The sequence below is a fragment of the Schistocerca cancellata genome, chromosome 1 (assembly GCF_023864275.1).
Source record: "Schistocerca cancellata isolate TAMUIC-IGC-003103 chromosome 1, iqSchCanc2.1, whole genome shotgun sequence".
In the NCBI taxonomy this organism is placed as follows: Eukaryota; Metazoa; Arthropoda; class Insecta; order Orthoptera; family Acrididae; genus Schistocerca; species Schistocerca cancellata.
In genome coordinates, this window is record NC_064626.1 from 1,242,193,230 (window position 1) to 1,242,201,492 (window position 8,263).

The window sequence follows — 8,263 nt, forward strand, 5'->3', positions numbered from 1 at the left end:
GTCGGCGGAAGGTGCACGTGCCCGTCGACCTGGGACCGGACCGCAGCGACGCACCGATGCACGCCAAGACCGTAGGATCCTACGCAGTGCCGTAGGGGACCGCACCGCCACTTCCCAGCAAATTAGGGACACTGTTGCTCCTGGGGTATCGGCGAGGACCATTCGCAACCGTCTCCATGAAGCTGGGCTACGGTCCCGCACACCGTTAGGCCGTCTTCCGCTCACGCCCCAACATCGTGCCACCCGCCTCCAGTGGTGTCGCGACAGGCGTGAATGGAGGGACGAATGGAAACGTGTCGTCTTCAGCGATGAGAGTCGCTTCTGCCTTGGTGCCAATGATGGTCGTATGCGTGTTTGGCGCCGTGCAGGTGCGCGCCACAATCAGGACTGCATACGACCGAGGCACACAGGGCCAACACCCGGCATCATGGTGTGGGGAGCGATCTCCTACACTGGCCGTACACCACTGGTGATCGTCGAGGGGACACTGAATAGTGCACGGTACATCCAAACCGTCATCGAACCCATCGTTCTACCATTCCTAGACCGGCAAGGGAACTTGCTGTTCCAACAGGACAATGCACGTCCGCATGTATCCCGTGCCACCCAACGTGCTCTAGAAGGTGTAAGTCAACTACCCTGGCCAGCAAGATCTCCGGATCTGTCTCCCATTGAGCATGTTTGGGTCTGGATGAAGCGTCGTCTCACGCGGTCTGCACGTCCAGCACGAACGCTGGTCCAGCTGAGGCGCCAGGTGGAAATGGCATGGCAAGCCGTTCCACAGGACTACATCCAGCATCTCTACGATCGTCTCCATGGGAGAATAGCAGCCTGCATTGCTGCGAAAGGTGGATATACACTGTACTAGTGCCGACATTGTGCATGCTCTGTTGCCTGTGTCTATGTGCCTGTGGTTCTGTCAGTGTGATCATGTGATGTATCTGACCCCAGGAATGTGTCAATAAAGTTTCCCCTTCCTGGGACAATGAATTCACGGTGTTCTTATTTCAATTTCCAGGAGTGTAGTAAGTAACAGCCGACAACATCGACTAACGTCAAGAGATGCTCAGTAACAAACAAAAACACTTACGGGGAAGTAACATTTTAAGAGTTTAGAAGATGTGAGAGGGGGGGGGGGCAGGCTTTTATTGTTTGTCTTCCAGTGCTGACAACTAATGGGCGCCTGGGCCGTGTACCGATCAGCTGCTATTCAAATGGAACTAACATGGATTTTGTGTGTATTGTGTATTGTACTGAACCACCGCAGTAGCCCTCAGTGGTTCACAACCCCACAACAGGCCACAGCGGTCAACCCCCTCCCCCCCCCCCCCTCACCGGGAACGTCGCATACCAGATGAGTGTAACTCCAAATGTTTGCATGGTTGCATGGTAGAGTAATTATGGTCTAGGCGTACGTGGAGACAGTGTAACTGCGGCGGAATAGGGGGACACAGCCCGCATTCGCCGAGGCAGATGGAAAACCGCCTTAAAAACCATCCACAGGCTGGCCGGCACATCTGACATCGACATTAATCCGTCGGGCACCGGCACGCTTCCCGCTCGGGAAGCAGCGCGTTAGTTCGCGCGGCTAGCCGGGCTGTCAAGATGGATTACTCGATACGCATTATAAGAGACCGTCATCTCTAAAGGTGGTAGCGTAGGCGGGGGTAAACTATCGCAATTTGCAGTTTTTCTAAGACTATCAATGAACGGTAGAGTTTCACGTGACTCCCAATTCTTTTTCTTCCGTGTCCGGATGCACCAATTATATCTTCCCTTCCCAGTAATTAGCAACGTAGATTGCTTTGTCATCGACTTTCAAAATATCATCTTTAGTGCATGTTATAGACATATCTGGGCAGATCAGTAGGTGGTCCAAGTCCTGTATTGCTCCGCATTCACACCTGTCGCCATCACTGTAACCCCATTTAAATAGGTTTGATTTGCACCCAGTTACTCCAGTGCGCAGCCGGTTTAATGACCTCCAAGTTGTAAAAGGTAGTTGAAATCCTGCAGATCCCTCCTCAAGTAGTTCCATTGTGGAGTGTGGCACCATTTCTTCCCAAAGAGATAGCCGCCTTGCGGCGGGCTTGGTGGCGAGCTCTTCAGTAGTTTCAATGAAACTCCTGCGGGATTTCAGCCGGACACGTCGTTTTCGGTGCATATGCATCGGGTGTCTAGGATCATTCTTTTGTTTTGATCTTTCGATCTCGGCGGCTACTTGTCTGCGGATAGTGGGTGGTGCTATGCCTATGATGGGGTAAATGATGTCTGTGGGAGTTGATTTGAGGCATCCTGTGGCAATACGTACAGTTTCGTTTACGGCGACGTCAACTTGCTTAGTGCGAGCAGAGTTCCTCCAAACTGGCGCCGCATATTCCGCTGCTGAGATACTCGTCGCCAGACCCGTGGTGCGCAAAACGTGTGGTTGAGCTCCCCACGATGAACCTGTTAGCTTCCGCAGTATGTTGTTCCTGGCACAGACCTTTTTTTTAGTGTTGTGTCAGTGCTGCTTAAAAGTAAGTGCTCTGTCCAATGTTACTCCCAGGTATTTTGGGCTGTTTGTATGTCTCAGCTCTTCCCCTTGCCACATGACTCGGAGTTTCCGTTTAGCTTCTTTGTTCCTAAGATGGAAGGCGGATACTTGAGATTTACTAGGGTTTGGTTTGAGATTATTGCCGTCGTAATAGGTAGCAAGTTCTGTTAAGGCTCCTGTGAGATTCTCCTCCACTTGTTCAAAGGTTTTATCCTGTGTGGCCACTGCTGCATCATCAGCATATATGAACATTCGTGTCTGGCGGCTGATGGGAAGATCATTGGTATAGATGTTAAATAATATTGGAGCCAAGACACTACCCTGTGCAAGTCCATTTTTCTGTGTCCTCCATCGGCTGTTTTTAGATTGTAAGGTTACATAGTAGCGTCTGTTTTGTAGCAGACATTGCACGAACATAGAAAGGGTGTAGTCCTTCCGAATTGAAGTCATAGACTGTGTAGTTACCTGTACTACTTCAAAATTCCAGCTCCGTCTGATCATTAATTACAGAGAAATTCACAAGTCAGGAAATAAAAGAATGCAGGGTTTTACTCCACAAAATGTCAAAATGCCTCGCAGTGTGGATCTTTCCCCTTTGAGATAAATACGGATAGAAAAAGATGACACCAGAAGAAAAACAGTTGAAATAACGCTGTGTAACATTGTCGTAGAAAAGTCAACTTACTAGATACGATATTGAACATTAATATCTCATAAAATTGAACATCGTGCTTAAAAATACTTGTAAAGAAATAATAATTTCTTTTCCACGAAAGGAGAATTAATACGGTAATCTGAAACACTTCAGTGACTGAGGCCACTATGTAAATAGTGTACTTTGTTAGGTCCTCTGAAAAATCATAATGCATGTCGATCGGTGGCGTTTTATTGTCTTGGAGAATGCACAGGTCGGGGCATTAGTCGAACACCCTATACACGCACGTCAAAAAAATCTTTTGCGTCACCTCGATTCCGAGAGTTCCGGAATCTGAACAGAAAATTGGAATCGAGATCAATGGAGGATGGCCATCACGTGTAGTACAGCCGTTACGACGCCTACCATGACCACCACAGGCGTACGTCGGCCGCACATAATGCCACCCCAAAATATCAGGGAATCTCTACCTTGCTGCACTCGCTGGACAATGTGTCTAAGGTGTTCTCCGACGATTGTCTGGTTGAAGGCATATGCGACACTCATCGGTGAAGAGAACGTGATGCTAACCCAGAGCCGTCTGTTCGGCATGTTGTTGGGCCCGTGTGTCCCGCGCTGCATGGATGTCGGGTGTGAAGTTGCGCATCATGCAGCCTATTGACCACAGTTTGAGTATTAACACGATGTTCTGTGGCTAAATGAAAGGCGTTATTCAACATGGCGGCGTTGCTGTCAGGGTTTCTCTGAGCCACAATCCGTAGGTAGCGGTCATCCACTGCAGTAGTAGCCGTTGCGCGGCCTGAGCGACGCATGTCATCGGCAGTTCCTGTCTGTCTGTAACTCCTCCACGTCCGTAACAACGTCGCTATGGTTCACTCCGAGACGCCTAGACACTCCCCTTGTTGAGAGCCCTTCCTGGCACAAAGTAACGATGCGGACGCGATCTTACCGCGGTATTGACCGTCTAGACGTGGTTGAACTACAGACAACACGAGCCGTGTACCTCCTTCCTGGTATAACGACTGGAACTGATCGGCTGTCGGACCCCTCCGTCTCATAGGCGCTGCTCATGTATGATTGTTTACATCTTTAGTGACATCTCGAAGAGTCAAAGGGACTGTATCTGTGATACAACATCCACAGTCAACGTCTGTCTTCAGTAGTTCTGGGAACCGGGGTGTTGAAATTTTTTTTTTATTTGTATGTGTATCTAGGTAGGTCATGGCAGAACGCGAAACGATCGTTTCCCCAAGGCACTGGCATTTTTTCAGCAAGATAATGCGTCATGTAACGAGGCCAGGCGTGTGATGGAGTGGTTGGAGGAACAAAGTGCTGGCCCCCCAACTCGCCAGATTTGAACCCGTTCGACCATATCTGCGATGCGATTGAACATGGCATCAGAGCTGATCGACCCCATCCCCAGAATTTACGGGAATTAGGTGACGTGCGTGTGCATATGTGCTGCCAACTCCCTCTAGCGTCTTAGCAAAGCTCATTGCTTTCATTCCACGACGCGTTGCCGCTGTTATCCGAACCAGAGGTGGACACACTGGCTATTAGGTTCAAAAATGGTTCAAATGGCTCTGAGCACTATGGGACTTAACGTCTGAGGTCATCAGTCCCCTAGAACTTAGAACTACTTAAACCTAACTAACCTAAGGACATCACACACACCCATGCCCGAGGCAGGATTCGAACCTGCGACCGTAGCGGTCGCGCGGGTCCAGACTGTAGCGCCTAGAACCGCTCGACCACCCCGGCCGGCTGGCTATTAGGTATGTGGTCATAATGTTCTCGCTGATAGGTTTAATTTCATGTACTCACTAGTTCCATGACACGGAGACCTGCTCCTCAATGTGCTCGAAAGAAACATCACATGTAAAACAAAAATTTTAAAAAACGTTGTCTGGTTTCGGCTCGTGAGGAAGAGTGGACTGTCATTCGTCCAACAGACATTCAGACTCTCATTGAAAGTGTTCCCAGCAGAGCTCAAGCCAACATAAAGGCGAAGAGTTGCGCACTGCATATTGAAATCCACCACTAGGTATAATGTATAGTTACTGCTATACCATAAACACACAATAAGTACAGGGTGTTTATAAACGAATATTAGGTTTTAACGCTTTATAATATTTATTATATTAAACTTACAGTTATAAATTATATGTCAAATGAAAGAGCAACCCAAACAGTTGTGTTTGGCATCAGTGAGCGTGCATAGCGCCCAATGTTTCCGCCGCAATCCGCTAGACAGCGGTAGTAGCTAAGATGGCGACTAGTGAACATAAATATTCATTTATAAACACCCTGTACAATTTACTTTACTTTAAGTCTATGGTCACAAATATTTGTCATCAGACTGCCGGTTTTGGTCTATAATGACCATCTTCAGGTCTGATTTATAAAAACATGTTCTAACATACTAGAGCCATAGCGGCATCGTCAAATGTTAAACACAAAATCAGCACCAGCATCGTCAAATATATGTAAATAATAGCATATGCAAGAGTCATTTTGTCAGCAGCACTACTGTTCAAAACAAACTCAGCAGCAACGTTTACAAAGAGGTGTCAATGTTGACAGACAAGCAGTGAAATAACAGCAGACTGTTTTGAACAGTAGTACTGCTGACAAGATGATTCTTGCATACACTGTTATTTACAAATATTTGCCGATGGTGGCGCTCATTTTGTGTTTAACATTTGATGATCCCACTATGGCTCCAGTATATTAGAACATGTTTTTCATAAAACAGATATCAAGATTTTCATTATACATCGAAACCGGTAGTCTGATTACAAAAAATTTGTGACCACACACGTGAAATAAAGGAAATTTATTGTATTTTCGGAATACTGTTTTATTTGCGACTATGTCACGGCATGTGAAAGTACACTACTGGTCATTAAAATTGCTACACCAAGAAGAAATGCAGATGATACACGGGTATTCATTGGACTAATATATTATACTAGAACTGACATGTGATTACGTTTTCACGCAATTTGGGTGCATAGATCCTGAGAAATCAGTACACAGAACAACCAACTCTGGCCGTAATAACGGCCTTGATAAGGCTGGGCATTGAGTCAAACAGAGCTTGGATGGCGTGTACAGGTACAGCTGCCCATGCAGCTTCTGCACGATACCACAGTTCATCAAGAGTAGTGATTGGCGTATTGTGACGAGCCAGTTGCTCGGCCACCATTGACCAGACGTTTTCAATTGGTGAGAGATCTGGAGAATGTACTGGCCAGGGCAGCAGTCGAACATTTTCTGTATCCAGAAAGGCCCGTACAGGACCTGCAACATGCGGTCGTGCATTATCCTGCTGAAATGTAGGGTTTCGCAGGGATCGAATGAAGGGTAGAGCCACGGGTCGTAACACATCTGAAATGTAACGCCCATGCCGTCAATGCGAACAAGAGGTGACCCAGACGTGTAACCAATGGCACCCCATACCATCACGAAGGGGTAATACGCCAGTATGGCGATGACGAATACACGCTTCCAATGTGCGTTCACCACGATGTCGCCAAACACGGATGCGACCATCATGATGCCTGTAAACAGAACCTGAATTCATCCGAAAAAATGACGTTTTGCCATCCGTGCACCCAGGTTCGTCTTTGAGTACACCATCGCAGGCGCTCCTGTCTGTGATTCAGCGTCAAGGGTAACCGCAGCCACGGTCTCCGAGCTGATTGTTCATGCTGCTTCAAACGTCGTCGAACTCTTCGTGCAGATGGTTGTCGTCTTGCGAACGTCCCCATCTGTTGACTCAGGGATCGAGACGTGGATGAACGATCCGTTAGACCCATGCGGATAAGAGGGCTGTCATCTCGACTGCTAGTGATACGAGGCCGTTGGGATCCAGCACGGCGTTCCGTATTACCCTCCTGAACCTACAGATTCCATATCCTGCTAACAGTCATTGGATCTCGACCAAAACGAGCAGCAATGTCGCGATACGATAAACCGCAGTCGCGATAGGCTACAATCCGACCTTTATCGAAATCGGATACGTGATGGTACGCATTTGTCCTCCTTACACGAGGCATCACAACAACGTTTCACCAGGCAACGCCGGTCATCTGCTGTTTGTGTATGAGAAATCGGATGGAAACTTTCGCGTTGTCAGTAAAGTGTCGCCACCGGCGCCAACCTTGTGCGAATGCTCTGAAAAGCTAATCATTTGCATAACACAGCATCTTCTTTCCTGTCGGTTAAATTTCGCGTCTGTAGCACGTCATCTTCGTGGTGTAGCAATTTTAGTGGCCAGTAGTGTATACTTTCGTTACTTACTGCTCTTCCTGGTATTGCCAGGCTACCAAAAATTTCGTGCTGATGACATAGGAACCTGCGTGTGTGAACGGTGAATTGCGTGCGCTTGATGAGAATTACTGTTACTGGGGAGACGAGGCTAGTGTAAACCGCAGAGGGACTCACCGCACGGCTGCGCTGCGCCTGCGCCGGCGGAGCTGGAGTGCGAGCACAGTGGTGGCTGCCTGTCGACTGCCGGCCTTCCCGGGTCACGGCTTTCGCTTTGAGCGCAGGTAGTGGGGCGCCGCTGCGGACACTCCCAGGCAGAGCAGAACGACGCGCCGGGCCCGCCACTGTCGCCGCCGTGTTTACTGTCCGCTCAGCGTTCCGTGCACGTAGCCGAGCACTGGCCGCAAAGGTGCACTACTGTGCCGTGCTGGCCAGTGGCCGAGATCGGCCGTGCAGTGTTCGCCAGACAAACTCCTGCACTGTCTGCATCTGCACACCTACTCCGCAGGTGTCAAGCGATATGGGCCAGCAGGTTTTAATCTCACAGAACGGCCATATGATTAGTGAAACAGAACAGTTCAAATTTCTAGGTGTTCAGATACAGGGTGTTTCAAAAATGACCGGTATATTTGAAACGGCAATAAAAACTAAACGAGCAGCGATAGAAATACACCGTTTGTTGCAATACGCTTGGGACAACAGTACATTTTCAGGCAGACAAACTTTCGAAATTACAATAGTTACAATTTTCAACAACAGATGGCGCTGCGGTCTGGGAAACTCTATAGTACGATATTTTC

The 8,263-nt window shown here is 48.3% G+C and overlaps 1 protein-coding gene across 1 annotated transcript in view; it reads right to left on the reverse strand.

Moving 5' to 3' along the window:
• The window catches only part of LOC126094765 (scoloptoxin SSD14-like), a 452,119-nt gene extending 444,417 nt beyond the window's left edge, over nt 1-7,702 (reverse strand). The window contains exon 1 of the mRNA XM_049909319.1: nt 7,641-7,702. The gene's annotated coding sequence lies outside the window, so the exon portion shown is untranslated. The remainder of the gene's footprint in view (nt 1-7,640) is intronic.
• Nucleotides 7,703-8,263: the final 561 nt, after the last annotated feature.